Source organism: Anser brachyrhynchus (assembly GCF_964034855.1).
Source record: "Anser brachyrhynchus genome assembly, chromosome: 28".
NCBI lineage: Eukaryota > Metazoa > Chordata > Aves > Anseriformes > Anatidae > Anser > Anser brachyrhynchus.
The window spans coordinates 1,590,131-1,607,606 of NC_137721.1; the positions used below are offsets into that span (position 1 = coordinate 1,590,131).

General features: G+C 52.7%; 3 long non-coding RNA genes across 3 annotated transcripts; 1 reads left to right on the forward strand and 2 right to left on the reverse strand.

Annotated features, from left to right (window-relative positions):
• Positions 1-2,107: 2,107 nt before the first annotated feature.
• LOC308183743 lies at positions 2,108-6,642 on the reverse strand. Its single transcript, XR_013942488.1, has 3 exons — positions 6,542-6,642; positions 6,368-6,427; positions 2,108-6,289 (listed from the first exon to the last, which is right to left on the reverse strand). It is a non-coding gene; the product is annotated as an uncharacterized lncRNA (long non-coding RNA).
• A 221-nt stretch (positions 6,643-6,863) lies between these two features.
• On the reverse strand, positions 6,864-8,600 carry LOC308183745. The gene is made up of 4 exons (XR_013942490.1): positions 8,166-8,600; positions 8,032-8,053; positions 7,394-7,987; positions 6,864-7,129 (listed from the first exon to the last, which is right to left on the reverse strand). It is a non-coding gene; the product is annotated as an uncharacterized lncRNA (long non-coding RNA).
• Positions 8,601-8,955: 355 nt separating this feature from the next.
• Positions 8,956-16,922, forward strand: LOC308183753. The gene is made up of 2 exons (XR_013942493.1): positions 8,956-11,175; positions 13,552-16,922. It is a non-coding gene; the product is annotated as an uncharacterized lncRNA (long non-coding RNA).
• The last annotated feature ends 554 nt before the right edge of the window (positions 16,923-17,476 follow it).

A 17,476-nucleotide genomic window follows, 5' to 3' on the forward strand; every position in this document is an offset into this window, starting at 1 on the left:
CGATGAGGTTTTGGGGCTGGATCCCCCCCCCCGGCCGTCCCCTGCTCCCCGCTGCCCGCGGGATGCATCGCACGGGGGCAGAGCCATGGGGCGATAGCAGCTCTTTGGCCCAGCCCGCGCAAGCCTTTTTCCTTGTAACTAGAACGAGGTTTGGAGGAGATGATGGGGCTGGTTTAGGGAAGGTTCGTTGTTGCCAAAGCTGAACTTTCTTTCAGGATTTGCTCCTGTTAGGAAGCACCATTTCTGGAAGGGCCCAGGGAAAGGGAGCGTCTTATGAAGGAAAAAAAAAAAAAAAGACTTTTCAGAGTAGAAAACCTCTATTTTTCACTAGGGAATATTTTTGTATTACAAAAAAAAAATAGTTTTCCCTTAAAAATCGCTCCAAGTCAAAATAAAACATTTTGTTTTACCAAGCGCCCCCCCACCGCAAAGAGAAAGGGTAGAAAGACCCCCCACCCCTTCTCCCAAACGGGCTCTAATTCTGCCCTCTTTTTATTCTTTTTTTCTTTTTTCGATAATTTTAAATTTTGCAAAGTTCTCCCCTGTCGATCCGACTTGTGGGATTAGAGACAAAAAGCCAATTACGAGCAAAAACGGCACGTGCATGGAAAATGTGCCAGGCACTCCCTGCTGCCACACCTTGAGCGCAGCCCCCGGCGACCAGACCCAGAAGGGGTAGAAATTTTGCTTTTTTTTCAATAATAATACTAATAACAAAGAACCTTCAAGCTGCAATAAACTTCTGCAAAGGATTCCAGCGGGTTTTTTGGAGTCAGGAGGGTTCGGGAGCCCACCCGAAGCACGGGACACTGGGGTCGCACCCCGAGAAGCTCCCCGTCGTCCCCAGCTCCCCGCAGCATCGCTGCTCCTTCCAAAAAGCCCCTCGGAGCTCCTCTGGGCGTTGGGCAGTGATTTTTTTTTCAGGGAGACCAGAGGTTCCCAAGCGAATGAAATCACGAACGAAGAGTTTCTCTGAGCCCGGTCCCCAGCCAGCAGGACGAACGGCAGAGCCCGCCGGGGAGCCGAGAGTTTTGGCAATTCGCTTTGGTGCCCACCAAAGGGGGACGTGTCCCCCGGGATGCTGCACAGGCAGGGAAAACTTGCAAGGGGAACAAGCGGCGTTGGAGGCAAGCAGAACATTTTTAAGGCAGCAGTTCAAGAATGCCAACAGCAAGATCCCTTCGCGTGCCCGAGCCGGGAGAACCTCAGCATTTGGAGCTCGTCCTCCAGGCTCGGCCCCGCGTCCGCCTGCAGCACTGTGCCCGGTGTCGCCGAAGGAGGAAGGGGAGAGCCCCAGGTCCCTGCCCGCTGGAGGGCCGGTGAATGGCCCAGAGCACGCCGAATGCCTGGAGGAGATGGTGCAGGAGCGGCTGCAGGTGCAAACGGGAGCTGGTGCCGTGGAAGTGCTGACCGCGGTTTGACTCCGGCGTGTGCCCAAGTCGGGGATTGAGGTGTCGAGCTGTGAAACGCCCTTTCAAAAAGGAAATTTCCAGGCTGGCTTAATTCCAGAAAATCGCTCCCAACTTCTCCTTCAGGGACATTTCCAAAGGCCTTTCGTTTTGGTTTCTGACTTTCTTCCCTTTCAGCTGTCATCCACAGCATTATGCAAACGTTTACAAGGGAAAGCACTGCCAACGACGTGGTGGATCTGCCGGAGCACCGAGGGTTCGGCGCTCTCAGCGTGGCCACCTTCCTCCTGCTCAGCCCAGCGGGGGCTCTCAGAGGGACCCGGGACTCTTGGGGAAAGCAAGAAAACCACCCGCCTGCTCCCCCATCGCCTCTGCCTCCCTTCCCTTCTGCAGCCCGGCCTCCAGAGCTCCTCCAGCCTCGCTCCCCACCCAGAGGGCGATGCAGGGCAGGGGCTGTGGTGCCCACCAGGGTGCGAGGTGCCCACCGAGGTCCGATTTCGTTGAAATCCCCCCCCCCGGGACCACACACCGGGGTCCTGCCTGCGTGGCGGACACAGTGGCCAGGCTCCCAGACACATGCTTGTTTCTCAGGTGTTAAAACTTTGAGCGTTATTTAAGACTTTTGCCAAATCCCCTTCCCCAAATTTGTGTTCCCTTCTTCCTGCACGGCTGCAGTGTGCTGAGGAACCTGCCCCGAGCCTGCTGCGGGCTCCTGCTTGCACCTGCTTACGGGCTTTTTCAATAGGAAACAGCTTTCCATGGCTCCGTTGCAGGGAAACTCTCCCCAGCTCCCCTCTTAAGTGTGCTCCTGTCCCTCCGAACACACCAAAAAAAAAGGCAGGAAGAGAAAACTTAGAGAAAAACTGCCCCCTGCTCCGTCTCCCCCAGCTCTCCCTGCTCCAAGCACAGGCTCACCGAAGGAGCGGGGACCCCGGCCCCTTCCCAGTTTGGTTGGGCTCGGGGGGCTCCAATGTGCAGCACCAGCCCCCCTCAACCCTCCTTGCACACCCGTGGGGACCAACCTGGGGGCTCTGTCTCATTGCTCCGGTTCAGCCCCCCAGAAAACTTGAAGGCTATGTATTTCTGGGATTTTCTCCCTCGTCCGCCGGTCCTGAGAGCAGAAGGGGCTGGCCAGAAGCCCTCAGCCTCCTGTCCTCCCCCAGGAACAACCCCTGAATGCTTTCCAGAGGGCTGGGAGCTGCTTGCACCTGAGCTCCAAGAGCCCACAGGCGACAAAAGGCGCCGGGAAGAAGGGAGCAGGGAATTTGCAGAGCCGGGGGCGAGAAAAGGGAGGCTTTAGGGACGGGTAAGGAGGCTGTAAAGCACGAGGAGGCTGAGGCCTGGAGAACCGTGCTCTGGGAGGCCACGCTGTGCTGGCTGAAGGAAGCGGCGAGAGGAAGGCTGCCCCTGCCCCAGCTGCAGCTGCTCCGGGAGGCCCCCGGCCTCTGGGCTTCTCCATGGCCTCGACAGAGCTGGGTGGGCACCCGGCCGTCGGCCTGAGCCCGGCCTCCCCCCCGGCAGGGCCTGCCTTTGGTCCCGGTGCTGCGGCCGGGGCGCGCGCGCTGCTGGCGCGTGCAGCCCAGAGCCGACTCCCGGCCTTCTGGCAAAGGATCTCAGGGACTCATGAGTTTTAGTTATTTGCTGGAAGGTTGGTTTGGTCTTAAAGGACGGCAGCGCAGGCAGAGCAGGGAGGTGGTGGCGGCCAGCCCCTTCCTCTTCCGGACATCACGAGCTCCAGCCCGCCAGGAGCCGCCTGGCGGGGCCGGGTGCTCGGCACCCACCAACAGCTCCAGGTTGCGCGGACGTCCTCCGAGCGGCGTCTCCTCACAGCGGCCACGCAGCTTGCAGGGATGCTGCTGCCGGGATCAGGCCGTGGGCCGCAGGAGGTGTCTGAAGGCCGCCACAATGCGAGCAGCTCTTGCCAAGGAACTCGCCTGGCTGTGGTGCGAGGCCCCTTTTCTGTCTCCTGCTTTGCTCGGACACCCGAAGTTCCTCTGCACTTAGCTTCCATCCATCACCCAGCTCCGGCAGCGGCTGAGCACAGGGGAACGTAGATATCGGGAGCACATTTCAACACCCATCCGGTCAGACCTCCCCAAGGTTGGCTTCGCTGTGTGATAGCGGGGCGTGCTCCTCTTCCACCGCTCTTCTTCCAACACTCAAAGGGGTCAAATCGTCTGCAAACCAAGCGAGCAAAGGGAAATCCCGGAATAACGAATCCTCATCCCTAACGAACCATCTGGCTTCGTCCCCTGACCAGTCACAGCCCAGAGCAAAACAAGTTTCCAGAAAGAGCTAAAAGGGAATTTAAGGGCTTGGGTCCCCCACCACCTCCGAGAGCGTCTCGGTGGTTTGGGAACAGAAATGCCACTGAGAGGCGGGTCGATCGGGACGGGATTTGTTTTCCCTGCCATCGGTCAGTTCACATCCTTACGCAGAAACGGTACCTCCAGTAAATCTAAACTATTGCAGATGCTCATCTTGGGATGGATAAATCACCTTCCAGGGGTATTGATTTCCTTCCACTAACTGTACGCAGGCCCAAACAGCTGAAGTTGGCGGAGCTGATTCCTGCCCATAAGCAAAACGCCATGTCATGCCTCTAACTCCTCAAACTCCTTGGAAAGCCTTGGTTTCCACATCTATTGTACAAAGGGGCTTTGAAGGTGCTATTTTTTTGCTGCGACTGCTCAATAGAATATTTACAGACCTGATTTTATTGTTGCTTGATCTATCAATTCTTTTCCTCTCTGACTTGTATTTCAGTTTCTCCTTTCCTCTTCTTACAAAGGGGATTTGGGAGGGGGGAATGGAATGGGTTGTTGCTTTTGGAACCAATCTGCACTGATTTTTATGTCAATTAAACCTTCCATATGTACAGACTCTGGGACATTGTTCCAGTCTGCTGCAGCTCTGTTTACTTTGATTGATTTTAAGGCTGTGATGAAAAGATTTTTTTTTAAATTAAAGGAAAACTATAAAAAAAAAAAAAAAAGAACTCTTTCTTAATGGATTTTGCATAACCAGAACCACCACGCGATGTTTCCAGGACTAATACTGAGCACATTTTCATGCTGATGAACCGGATTGCCCCACGAAGAACTCGATGGAGGTGCTGTGCCGGTGACCTGCTGAGCTGGGTGGCGCTGGCGCCGAGCAGCGGGTGCTGCTCACACGGGACGAGGGCAGAGCTCAGACCCTGTCCGCACCGCAGCAGCCCTTGGCCACGACCCGCTGCCGCTGCTAGCAGCCCCAGCCAGGTACCCCTGGAGGCAGGTTTGGGTCATATATCGGGAAGAAATCTTTCCCCAGGAGGGCAGCGAGGCCCTGGCGCAGGCTGCCTGGAGGAGCTGGGGGTGCCCCATTCCTTGGGGGGCCCGAGACCAGGTTGTATGGGGCTGGGGGCAGGAACCAGGTGGGCTTTGAGCTCCCTGCCAACCTCACCCATCCCACGACACTGTGACTATGACAAGGGCGGCTATCAGCGGGCAGACAGCTACCAGCTCGGCTGGGACTCCCCGCATTTCCTCCCCAAACCATCAATGGAGAGCTGGGCAGGGCTGGAAGAGGGCAGCGAGCTCCTTTCCCTCCCAGGCTCCCACCAAAGCCTCCTCCCCGGAGGCCAGCAGGCAGGGAATGCTCGGGACTCGCTGCGCGGACGAAGCAGCGCCCTTTGCCACGGCAAGGTCCGCAGCAGCAGAGCCCCCCGGGGCTTGTTGCCACCCCAGCAGCTTATTGCACACGCGCTGCCCGAGCTCACAGCGTGGATGCTCTGCAGCTCCTGGAATCGCACAGCTCCCTCCTACGCATCCTCTAAATATACAGTAACACCCCGCAGGATGCAACGGCCAAGTTTTGGGTTCTTTCACTGCTTACAGGTCCCTCCTGGATACCCGGAGGCTGTCTCACGTCCCAGAGGCACCCAATGCTGCCCAGATCTCCCCCAGCGTACAGATAATTCCTGCAGCAGGCTTAAGGCACCTGGACTTGGTGGTCTTTGTAGGGCCCTTCCAAATGAACTGCTCCATCCCATCCTGTCCTGTCCTATCCTATCCATCCTTATCCTGTTCTATCCTATCCTATCCATCCCATCCCAGGGGACTGAATCTGAACGTCATGCCTTTGCATAACCCTGTGAAAGGACAGGCTCTTTACTGGTGCCAACAAAATCACTCTAGCGCTAGCTGTTGGCAACAAAAAACCAACGTTGGCTCCCTGCGACCTCCTCAGCAGTAACTGGTGGTCTGCAGGAAGCAAGCGTTCGGGCTAGTGCTGCAGCGATCCATGCTAAGATAGGAAAAACAGGTTGGAAAACTAGATTTAAGATACACAAAAATGCATTTAAACTCTTCCAGTTTCCGTCCTTTCTAGGCTTGCTCTTAAACCCCAAGAAATGTCCTATTTCTTGGTTCACATTTCAACAACCTCACCTACACATGGCAGCTCTTGCAGACTGGCTTCAAAAAAATAACTCTTAAAAATCAGATGGAGACTAAAAACCTTCAGCAGCTGTAGGAGTTGGCCTGTAGGATTTCCACCCCCACTGATGGATTTGCAAACCCCACTCTCAGTTTATAAATCTCAGCCTCGTTTTATTAACCCTGCTGTGGCTCCGCAAATCCTGTTAGAGATTCGCAAATCGCACCAACCTGCACCAAACGAAAAGCCCCGATTTATAAACCCACACGTTCTGCTTGGGCAGCAAGGCCGTGCCGTGACGAACCCGCTCCCGTGGTTTTCATCTCAGACTGCTGCTGCCTCCGCCTCCGGGGGAATCGCGGTGGCGTGGCTCTGGGAGCTTGAAGAAGAACGCCAAAAATTCAGGTTGGGGCAAACCGGAGGGTTGTTGCAATGGCTCTTCTCCAGTTTTCAGCCTTCACCTCTGTCTGCCCCAGCATCCAACTGCTCTGGCCTTTACCTCCACCTGCTCCAGCCTTCACCTCCACCTGCTCCTTCACCTCCACCTGCTCCGACCTTCACCTCCACCTACTCCAGCCTCCACCTGCTCTGGCCTTCACCTCCACCTACCACAGCCTTCACCTGCCCCAGCCTTCACCTGCCCCAGCCTTCAGTTCCACCTGCTCCAACCTTCACCTCCACCTGCCCCAGCCTCCACCTGCCCTGGCCTTCACCTCCACCTGCTCCGACCTCCACCTGCTCCAACCTTCACCTCCTCCTGACCCAGCCTCCACCTGCTCCACCCTCCACAAGCTCCGACCTTCACCTCCACCTACCACAGCCTTCACCTGCCCCAGCCTTCACCTGCTCCAGCCTTCACCTGCTCCAGCCTTCATTTCCACCTGCTCCGACCTTCACCTCCACCTGCCCCAGCCTCCAACTGCTCTGGCCTTTACCTCCACCTGCTCCAGCCTTCACCTCCACGTGCTCCTTCACCTCCACCTGCTCCGACCTTCACCTCCATCTACTCCAGCCTCCACCTGCCCTGGCCTTCACCTCCACCTGCTCCGACCTCCACCTGCTCCAACCTTCACTTCCTCCTGCCCCAGCCTCCACCTGCTCCACCCTCCACATGCTCCGACCTTGACCTTTACCTCCACCTACCACAGCCTTCACCTGCCCCAGCCTTCACCTGCTCTGACCTTCACCTCCACCTGCCATAGCCTTCACCTGCCCCAGCCTTCATTTCCACCTGCTCTGACCTTCACCTCCACCTGCTCCAGCCTTCACCTGCCCCAGCCTTCATTTCCACCTGCTCCGACCTCCACCTCCACCTCCACCTGCCCCAGCCTCCACCTGCTCTGGCCTTTACCTCCACCTGCTCCTTCACCTCCACCTGCTCCTTCACCTCCACCTGCTCCTTCACCTCCACCTGCTCCTTCACCTCCACCTGCTCCTTCACCTCCACCTGCTCCGACCTTCACCTCCTCCTGCCCCAGCCTCCACCTGCTCCACCCTCCACAAGCTCCGACCTTCACCTCCACCTACCACAGCCTTCACCTGCCCCAGCCTTCACCTGCTCCAACCTTCACCTCCGCCTGCCCCAGCCTCCACCTGCTCTGGCCTTTACCTCCACCTGCTCCGACCTCCACCTGCTCCAACCTTCACCTCCTCCTGACCCAGCCTCCACCTGCTCCACCCTCCACAAGCTCCGACCTTCACCTCCACCTACCACAGCCTTCACCTGCCCCAGCCTTCACCTGCCCCAGCCTTCATTTCCACCTGCTCCAACCTTCACCTCCACCTGCCCCAGCCTCCACCTGCTCTGGCCTTTACCTCCACTTGCTCCAGCCTTCACCTCCACCTGCTCCTTCACCTCCACCTGCTCCGACCTTCACCTCCACCTACTCCAGCCTCCACCTGCCCTGGCCTTCACCTCCACCTGCTCCGACCTCCACCTGCTCCAACCTTCATCTCCTCCTGACCCAGCCTCCACCTGCTCCACCCTCCACATGCTCCGACCTTGACCTTCACCTCCACCTACCACAGCCTTCACCTGCCCCAGCCTTCACCTGCTCTGACCTTCACCTCCACCTGCCCCAGCCTTCACCTGCTCCAGCCTTCACCTGCCCCAGCCTTCATTTCCACCTGCTCCGACCTTCACCTCCACCTGCCCCAGCCTTCACCTGCTCTGACCTTCACCTCCACCTGCTCTGGCCTTCACCTCCACCTGCTCTGGCCTTCACCTCCACCTGCTCCTTCACCTCCACCTGCTCCGACCTCCACCTGCTCCAACCTTCACCTCCACCTGCCCCAGCCTCCAACTGCTCTGGCCTTCACCTCCACCTGTTCCTTCACCTCCACCTGCTCCGACCTCCACCTGCTCCAACCTTCACCTCCTCCTGACCCAGCCTCCACCTGCTCCACCCTCCACAAGCTCCGACCTTGACCTTCACCTCCACCTACCACAGCCTTCACCTGCCCCAGCCTTCACCTGCTCCAGCCTTCATTTCCACCTGCTCCGACCTTCACCTCCGCCTGCCCCAGCCTCCACCTGCTCTGGCCTTTACCTCCACTTGCTCCAGCCTTCACCTCCACCTGCTCCTTCACCTCCACCTGCTCCGACCTTCACCTCCACCTACTCCAGCCTCCACCTGCCCTGGCCTTCACCTCCACCTGCTCCGACCTCCACCTGCTCCAACCTTCACCTCCTCCTGACCCAGCCTCCACCTGCTCCACCCTCCACAAGCTCCGACCTTGACCTTCACCTCCACCTACCACAGCCTTCACCTGCCCCAGCCTTCACCTGCTCTGACCTCCACCTGCCCCAGCCTTCACCTGCCCTGACCTCCACCTGCCCCAGCCTTCACCTGCCCTGACCTCCACCTGCCCCAGCCTCCCCCCCCACCTTCCCCCACCCCCACCTTCCCCACCCTCCCCCTCCCCCAGCCTTCACCCCCCCCCCCCCCTCCCCCGGCCTCCCCCCCCCCGGCCTCCCCCCGGCCTCCCCGGCCTCCCCGGCCCCGCCCCTCCCCGGCCTCCGCCTCTCCCGCAGCCAATCAGCGGCGCGCTCCGGCTCCCGGCCATATAAGGAGCGGCGCCGAGCCGAGCCGAGCCGAGCCGAGCCCACCCGAGGCCCCCCCCGCATCCTCCACCCGGCTCCTGAACCCGACGAGAAAATCCCCGTTCCCAGCTTTTCCCAACACAAAATTAATTTAAAGCAACCCAAACTCGGGACTTTGGTCCGCCAACGCAAAAGCAGTTCCCGTTCATTCAATGCCGGGGGATAAACGCATCTTCCTCGGCGGTTTCTTGCAAGATACATTAAAAAAAATAAAAAATAGTAATTAAAAAAAAAAAAGAATATTTAGAATATAAAAAAATTAAATAGAATATTTGGAATGGAAAAAATTAAACAGAAAACCCCCGAAGCCCCCGGTGCCTCGTGCCGGGGGATGCTCAGGTGGGTGGATGAACGCCGGGCGGAGCGTGCCTCCTGCCCAGAGCGATTCCCGGAGTCCCTGGTGAAGGGAACTGCGGAAGTTTATTTGTGTGTTCCCCCAGAAGGCAAACGCCTTGCAAAGATAAGGCCCGAAGAGCTATTTCGGGAGGTCTGCAGGAGGTGGAAAGCTGCACGCCCCCTGTTATCCCAGCTGCGGCGGTAAAATATGGTCGAATAACATGTTCAGAATGTGCTTGGAATAAAATCGATGGGATCCGAGCACTGCATGCACCCCGTTTTGTTACGGGAGCTGAGCAAATTCTCTTCTGGGTGCTTGTCCCAGCACCCCGAGGAAGTGCTGAGCGTCTTCTTCAGTTCTGGTTTCTGCAGATCTCCTTGGAGGGGCGTTGCTCTGTAGGAAATCCGACCCACACACAGCGTCGTGCATCCTTCAAGTCCTTCTGCTTGCTGTTGATAGTTTCGCACAAAACGAAAGCACGGCGTTTCTTTCCGTAGACAATTCCTCCTTGGAGTACCGGAGTATTGAAATCCTTTGCCGAGTCCCAAGAGAGAGGGGGAAAAAATAGAAAATAGTTTGACCTACATTCACAGGAAGAGTTCTTGAGTTAGCAAGTTCCAACCAGTTTTCCAAATTAAAGCTCAGCAAGAGCTGGCTCACTTCCCCCAAACAAACAAACAACAACAAACGACAAAAAAAAAAAATCATTTCTTTGGAACCTACGTGAGCAGTGCCAAGAACACGACCGTGAGGCATGGAAATGGACAGTGAAGGGCTCATTTAGGACCCCTCCCGCGACCCCATGGACCAGCAGGAGGCAGAAGCCCAGCAGCTGTTTTGGGATTATGCCCCAAACCAACCAGCTTCGGAACCACTTCTTGTCCCCGCGATAAAGGACTGCGAAAGGACAGGCCCTCGAATAGCGATACTTGAGACTGGAGATAAAAGAAAGTAGCAAGGAAAAACTGAAAAAATACTGATTAACATTTGTGCTCTGGGAACCCTTTCCTATATTCTATACCCTCCATCCTACTGGAAGATCTCGGCGACATCGACGTCTCCATTAGTGTCCCGAGTCTGCCGAAGTCACTGCGCCGAAGACATCGCCTCGTTAAGGCTCCTGCTGACCGCCAAGGCTCTACCCGATCCCAGACCAAGACATGGGACTGTCACAAACAACTGCTGGTGCTGGGTCTGATCCTGCCGTGGGACGGGCAGGTGGATCGGATGGTTTCTTATGGCCCATTCCTAATTTTATTTGATCTCTAACCAACTAATTGTAACTGACTCTAATAATAATCCCAATTAATCAATATATAGGGTACTTTTAGTCCTGAAGACTAGCTTTGGACAGATGTTTGCATCCCTAATCTTTCACCTCAAGAAAAAGATACCATGCTTACAGATGCTGATTCAGTGAAACTTCCCTGCTCAGCCCAACACTTCAGCAGATGTTCATTTTTCATCCGTTTTCATCGCGGGCTTACGTGCTTTCCCAAATTAGGGATACCAAGAAGGGAACGGTAGATACCCAAAGCAGAACTATATCATCCCCTGAGCATTTTGCCATTATTAAGCTCAGGTTTTGGCATCGAGTTTGTTTCATTGAGGTGTTTCATTGCACCGCGGGCAATTGGGAGTGGTGGTGGCTGGGCTAGGAGCCGCGTGTTTATCAACATTTTCACGTGCAGATGGAGGCGGGTTCATTTCTCCAGCTAGGAAAGACGCTGCTCAGCCCTATTTCTTTTTAAGTAGTGTTTGCCCAGAGCATCCTCTCCTGCCACTTCTGCCCAGGTCCTCAGCATGGGAGCCGCTCGCCGCATGGCACCGCTCCGTCGCGCCTCCTTTCTGAGACAGGACCAGAATTTTTCCTTCTAACGCCTACACGCCTATCCACATACATAACGGTGAGTATCGGCTGGCCGAGGGTCTCCTCAGTTAGCTCTTCGAGGACACTTTGTGTAAGTTTTATGGAATGGCTGTTTTAAGCAATTTTTCCTACTCGCCGCTATGGGTTACTAATGAACTGGAAAACAGTGCATCATCATTGGGTGATTCTGGCACATCTTCCTCGATTCTTTCCAAACTCTGATGAGAAATATTTATTAAACATTTCTGGCTTTTTCTGTGTAATTATGAGTAGCATTAGTGTTTCCAGCTAGTAAAAGTCCCGGACTATTATTAGGATTGCTTTTCTCTAAATATGATTTTAAAAATACCTCATTTTGTCCCTAAAACTGACAGCCAGGAATTTCTGTCTTAAGTTGCCTTTGTTCCTTCTGTATTACACACACTTCATGAAACTAATCTGTATTAATTACCCTCAATCCCTCCATCTCCTCGTTTCCATTTGTCACGTATTGCTTTTTTGTTCTAACTGCTGCCTTTGCCACTGCGTCTGTGCCAGATGGACTCTCTTGAGCGAGGAATTACAGCTCTTTGGTGGCTTAACGCAGTCTTTTTAAAAGCTCAGCCACCTTAATTTGTGTCTTCCCACGTGAGAGCCACGCAGCCTCCCAGCTCCCTTCACCTTCGGGAGGGCAGAATTTGGGGTGGCCAGGCGGCAGGACAGCCCTCGCTAACGTCGCCTTTGGCCATCTCCAGGCGACACGTGTCCCGTGAGCCCGGCTGAACGCAGAGGGCCACGGGGAGCTGAAGGCACCCGCGAGCGGCTCCTGGGATGTGTTTTTGGCTTGGATAAAAAGCTGGGATAAAAGACACTGTTAAGGAAAGCAAAGCGATGACCAAGCAGGTGAGCACGGCAGCTGTCGTGGGAGAGACTGGGAGCTGTTGCTGCGAGTTGCATTTCTGTGGAAATGTTTGTGTCACCCACTGTGTTTTCAGGCATACATGTTTTGTTTGACTTCATAAAATGGCCCTGAGAATACCATCCTGAGCCTTCCACTGTGATAATTTATACATTTTTGAAACAACCCTTTTCAAAATCTCCCTCCTCAGAGGAAAGAGAGTATTTTTTTTTTCTTTCTTTCTTTCTTTTTTTTTTTTTTTCCCTCTTTATAAATTCCCTCAATGTCTGGGAGGGGTCAGACAAGCCAGAGTTCAAAGTGCCGGAGATCAGAGCACCATGACACAGTGGCTGGGGAGTTCTGCATATAGATGATTACTGCTTCTTCCCAAAAGAGTCGTATAGTTCTGGAAATCCTTCCCTTCAGGCTGATAGAAAGGGGACATTTCAGAGCTGTGTGGTTAGAATAAAGAGTTCATACATGCCTGATAGGCAGACAGAGGGTATTATTCAGAGCTGTAAGAATTGGTGGCTTTACAGTATGATACTGAGCAGTATGCAAAGGACTGGCATTAATTGGAACTACCCAGCGGAGATGTGGACATAATTATCTAAAGGACCAACTCTCAACAGATGGACTTAGTCATGGCAAACACACAGCACAGCTATCTAAAGAGCAAAAATGCAAATGCCCTAGAAGGGAGCCAGCTGAAGTCCTGCGGCTAATGACAAAAAGGAAGGACCGTTCCGTAACCCAGAAAAAAACCTTCCTTTCCTCTCCAAGCTGTTGCTCCTTGAGCACGTGCACAGTCGTGGCTGCATCCAGTTCCCTGTCCTCGTCGCTGCGGTGCGGGCTGCAGACGGGTGCTGCCGCCAGACATCACCCTGCGCCCAGAGGGAGGGCAGGCAGGGGGGGAGAGGGCTTGGCACCAGCCCCAGCCCCCGGGGATGCCGTGGGTCCCTGCCCAGGGGATGGCTGGGGAAGGGGAGAGGGCAGACAGCGAGGAAATGAAGCCCCGAGCAAGCAGGGAGGACAGTCCCGGCCATGCCGAATGCACGCGATGGAGAAGCAGCAGTGCCGAGAGGTCAGAGCCGGCAGCCAGGAGAGGAGCCTGGTTTCGTTCTCTTCGTGCTGTAGCAGAAGCAAGTCACTTGATTTCTTCAAAACAGCCTCCCGCTTCCTCCGAGCCTGTGCTCTTCCTTCCAGCCCACGTGCTGCTATATATAATCTCAGCGCTGTCTACCTTTTCTGCAGCCCAATCTGGGAGTCATGCTTCCCAGAAATCATGAGATGGCACTCAAAATCACGACAGTGCTTGAAAAGAACCTTGTATTCTTGGTTGCTTGCTTTCTGATCCTTCAGATAGGTCACAGGGTCACTTTTTTTAAAGTTTGTAGCTGTTGGCAGGAAAGCAAAATTGTGAAGTTCTGTAAACAAGATGCCTGTCTTTATTTTATGGGCTCATAAAAATAACATTTGGCCTTTGCATGTCAAATGTATTGTTACCAAAATCAGTTTCTCTCTCTCCCTTTTCAGGAAAGCTAAGCAAATTTGCCCTCTGCCATCTGCTTCCTCCCTGCTTCCAGTGAAGATCCTAACCCTAACTCACCGTCTAGTCATCAAGAGGCAAAGTCACAGAGCAATCTGACTCTGTGATTGGGGAAATAATGGTTTGTAGCAGCAGCCGCCTCATCTGTTATGTGATAGTAAGGCTAATTTCTCTGGAAGTTTAGCCTTGAGCAGATATCTGTCACCCGGGAGAGCTTATTGATCCCTGAACGGATTGCAGCCCCTCCTGCTGTGGACAAATGTGGACAACCCAGTCTCATTGCTAGCATGATTTCAGCATAATAAGAGGCTGTGTTTACCTCGGATTTTCATGTGAGTTATTTGGTTAAACACTGACTCTTTAATGAGTAAAAGAGTGGAAAAGATCGCTTTTTATTACGGGGGAGACTGGTCTGTAGCCCTGGGGGATGTGTGTCAGCGTTACGTAGCAAAGCTGTGGCAGCGTGAGCACCACGAGCACCATTCACGGACACGGTCGCAAGCTCCTGCTCCAAGGGTTGGACTCAGGTGCTTTAAAACAGCCGAGCAAACTCCTGCACGCAAAAGGTGGGAGCAAGAGATCGGGGTGCAAGGGCCAGAGTCTGCCACACTTCAGCAAATGGGAGCATCTGCTGCATGTAACAGAGCTGATAATGCCTTGTTACACAACATGTGGGTGATGCTCAACTGGATGCATTCAAAAACCTTTAAAAATCTGTATCATCTCTCAGTGGTTTTCCTCTGACAATCCATTCACCCTTGTAGTGACCCAAAATTTTTGCTGGCATAGCTTTCCTCACTTCCAGACAGCTTGTGACCTGCTTATTCCTCTTCCTTTAGTTTTGAAATGTCACTGTCTATATTTTAAGATGTCTTAAAAACGACTTCCCCTTTTTAGTGCCTTCTATACAGTTTTCCATCCTTTTCTTACCGCTTAGCAGTTTAGAAATGTTTCCATTACAAAGCAAAATTGCCTCAAAATCACAATCTGTTTGTTTATAGGAGCAATGTTCATGGATTCAGAGGAAAAAAAAAAAAAAAAAAGAGGATATTTGGTCATACAAAACTCTCAGCACACAGAAATTTTGTTTCAGCTGCACCTTAGCAAATATTTGCCTGCCAAAGTTTCTGCTCATGGGAGCGTGTGGAGTAGCGCGGCTCCCTCCAACGCGGGGCTGCAACGTGGTGCCCGCGAGGAGGAGGAGGAGGAGGAGGAAGGGGACCCGGAGCTGCTGCTCGGGTGCTGACTCTGCCCGTTCCCCGGGGCACGAGGGGATGAATCGCCTCGCCCTCCGCTTTCCGATGAGGAAGAAGCCGCCGTGCCCTCGTGGGTCGCTGCGGGACGGGAGGGGGCACGCCGTTAATTAGCACGCGGTGAACGTGATTGCGAAGGAGCGCTGGACAGGCCTGAAGGACGTCCCGTTTCGTTTCAAAGGAAAATAAAAACGAGAGGTGCCAACTTAGAGCAAGAGGAGATTCTTCAGATCGAAACAGGCCAGGTGCCTGCTAGGGGTAGAGCAAGAAGGGTGCCAGAGAGAAGGGAACTGGGTACGAAGGATTGTGAACATATTTACAGCCATCTGGCACCCTCTAATTATCCAAATGACGAAGCTGCCTGAGTGCTCACCAAAATGTGGAGAGTGAGGGAAGGAAGGAGTTTGTTTGGGCAGAGGATCTTGAGCGCTTCATGCTTTCAACGTATGTTTTTTGGAAATGTTTTATATCACTTACAAGATTATTTATATTACTGGAGATGTAGGAAAATGATAGCAGAAGGACATGGAAGGGCTACTCCTTCTGGAGTCTTCCTTCCAGGTTTCTAAAAATCAAGTCATAGGAAAGAAAAGATGCAGTTTCTTGGGAGGCAGCATCAGGAATCGGGAAAGCTTGATTCCTTCTCAGCTCTTCCACTGACACGTTGTTAGCATCATCTGAAGTCTTGCAGTTCCTAGTTTCTTGCTGCAACACCTGGAATCGTGTTGTTTAGGAAAGAAATCCCAAGTTTTAGAACTACCGAGGAAACATTTGGAAACGACGTCATGCTGCTTACTCACAAAGTAACAAGGAAAATTAAAGTTTATGTTTTTTAAACACCACTATTACGCTTTTATTGGACTTACTGATGATTATTGAACGTCTGGATTCGCCAGTTGTGTTATCTTTAAATTGCTTTGCTTTGTTGTGCTTTCTTTCTGTGAATCGACGGTTTTGACTTCTTTTGTTGGTTTTATCACTGTCCAGCTGGGAGGACATGGGTAAGAGCTTGCAGCTCAGCTCCTTCTTTAGAATGAAACTAACCTCTCCCACCTGTGAGAGTTTTAGTTTTAAACCGCTCTACAGAAATGCAAGCAGCAGTGCAATTCTTGGGTTGCAATTACAGTACATCCCTTTGCCCGACAGGAGTGAATAGGAAAAAGCAGTCACTTAAAGTGAAATCTTGAGTATGTTTTTCTCTTCTTTTTGATCTGGGAGATATCATAAAGTCAAACACCGTGGTGTGATATTTTTAAAGGCTGAATAATTTTATGACCACTAATAACATCTGCTGTTCCGCCTTTTAAGAGAAGGGTAATCAAATTTCATGCTTCAGGGTATTAACTGATCACAGCAAGTACCCAAATCAGCTCTTTATTTTATTCTTCTATCAGGAGCTAAGCAGTATGGGCTGCGTGGTCTCAGCCTCGTTCAGCTGGGAACTGGACTCTGATGACAAATTATTTGTTCTGGCATGGCAAGAAGTAAGGTACTGGACTTAAAATTTGATATTTACGGTTGCTCACATACCACAAAAGATACCAAAGTATCCGTCACGTCCCCTGTAAAATCTGTATTTTTCTTTCTCCGTAGTGGTTCGAGCACACCTCACCTGTAGTCCTGTGTGCATTACATTAAGCCAGCACGGGTACTGCCGCAAGAGCTCACCTCGGAAGGCTTCTGCCCCCTGAAATACAGCTCCCTGGGCTGAGCAGGATGGTGGCTGTAGCCATTTGTAAACGAGCACTGCAGAAACAAGAATTAAATCAGGATTCAATACCCAGCACAGCAATAAAAGATGAGCATTAGCTAAATAGTGCTCAGCGGCTCGGATAGGGAAGAACAGGTCTGAGGACGGCACGGTGCGGTTAGGGAAGAAAGCCATCTCCTCTGGCAGGGAAACAATGGAGCTTCGTGTTCAAATGTTTTGAAAGAGATGTCAAACCAAGGCTTCGGCGTGCTTGTCATCGGGAAACTTTCTGTGGTACCTCGCGTGAGAGCAGACACAATGAACACCGTGTTCTGTCAGCTTCCGACCACGGGTTTCTTGCATTTTCTGTCTTTGATTTCTTACTACACTTAATAAAATTGCTTTTCACTTTCCTGCCCACGTGCTCTTCATGTTCTTAGTGAGCCATAACTTCTGTACAGCATTTTCTGCCTCCCAGTCATTATATCCTTGTCATTAGAGGCATTTATGCCAGATTTCTTTTTTAAATACATTTTTCAAAATGCATTTCTTTCCTTTTTATGCATTTCTTTTATTTTTTTGGATAGTTTGCATAAGTTCTTGGGTGTTGCAGCATGGATGTATTTTTTTGCCCCCCCCCCCCCCCCCCCCCCTTCTGTTACAGTTGCTTTCTTGTCTTCTGGCAAGTTTGACTTCTCTCTTTTTTTTGGTCTTTTAAGGGATGTTGCCAGAAACGCTGAGCCAAAGCAGTTTCATTTCCTCAATTTTGACCTGATCTTTTTGACTCATCTACAACAAATAAAAATAATTTTCATTCTACATCTCATTTGATCCATTCGTTTTTTGCCCAAACTTTGAGTCCAGCTGGCGGGTTTTGGTACCGTCTTTCAAACGAGAAATACCAGGAGGAATTAGGTGATATTACACTAAAACTACCCTCTTTTGCTACGATGCCTCCCAAGAAGTTGC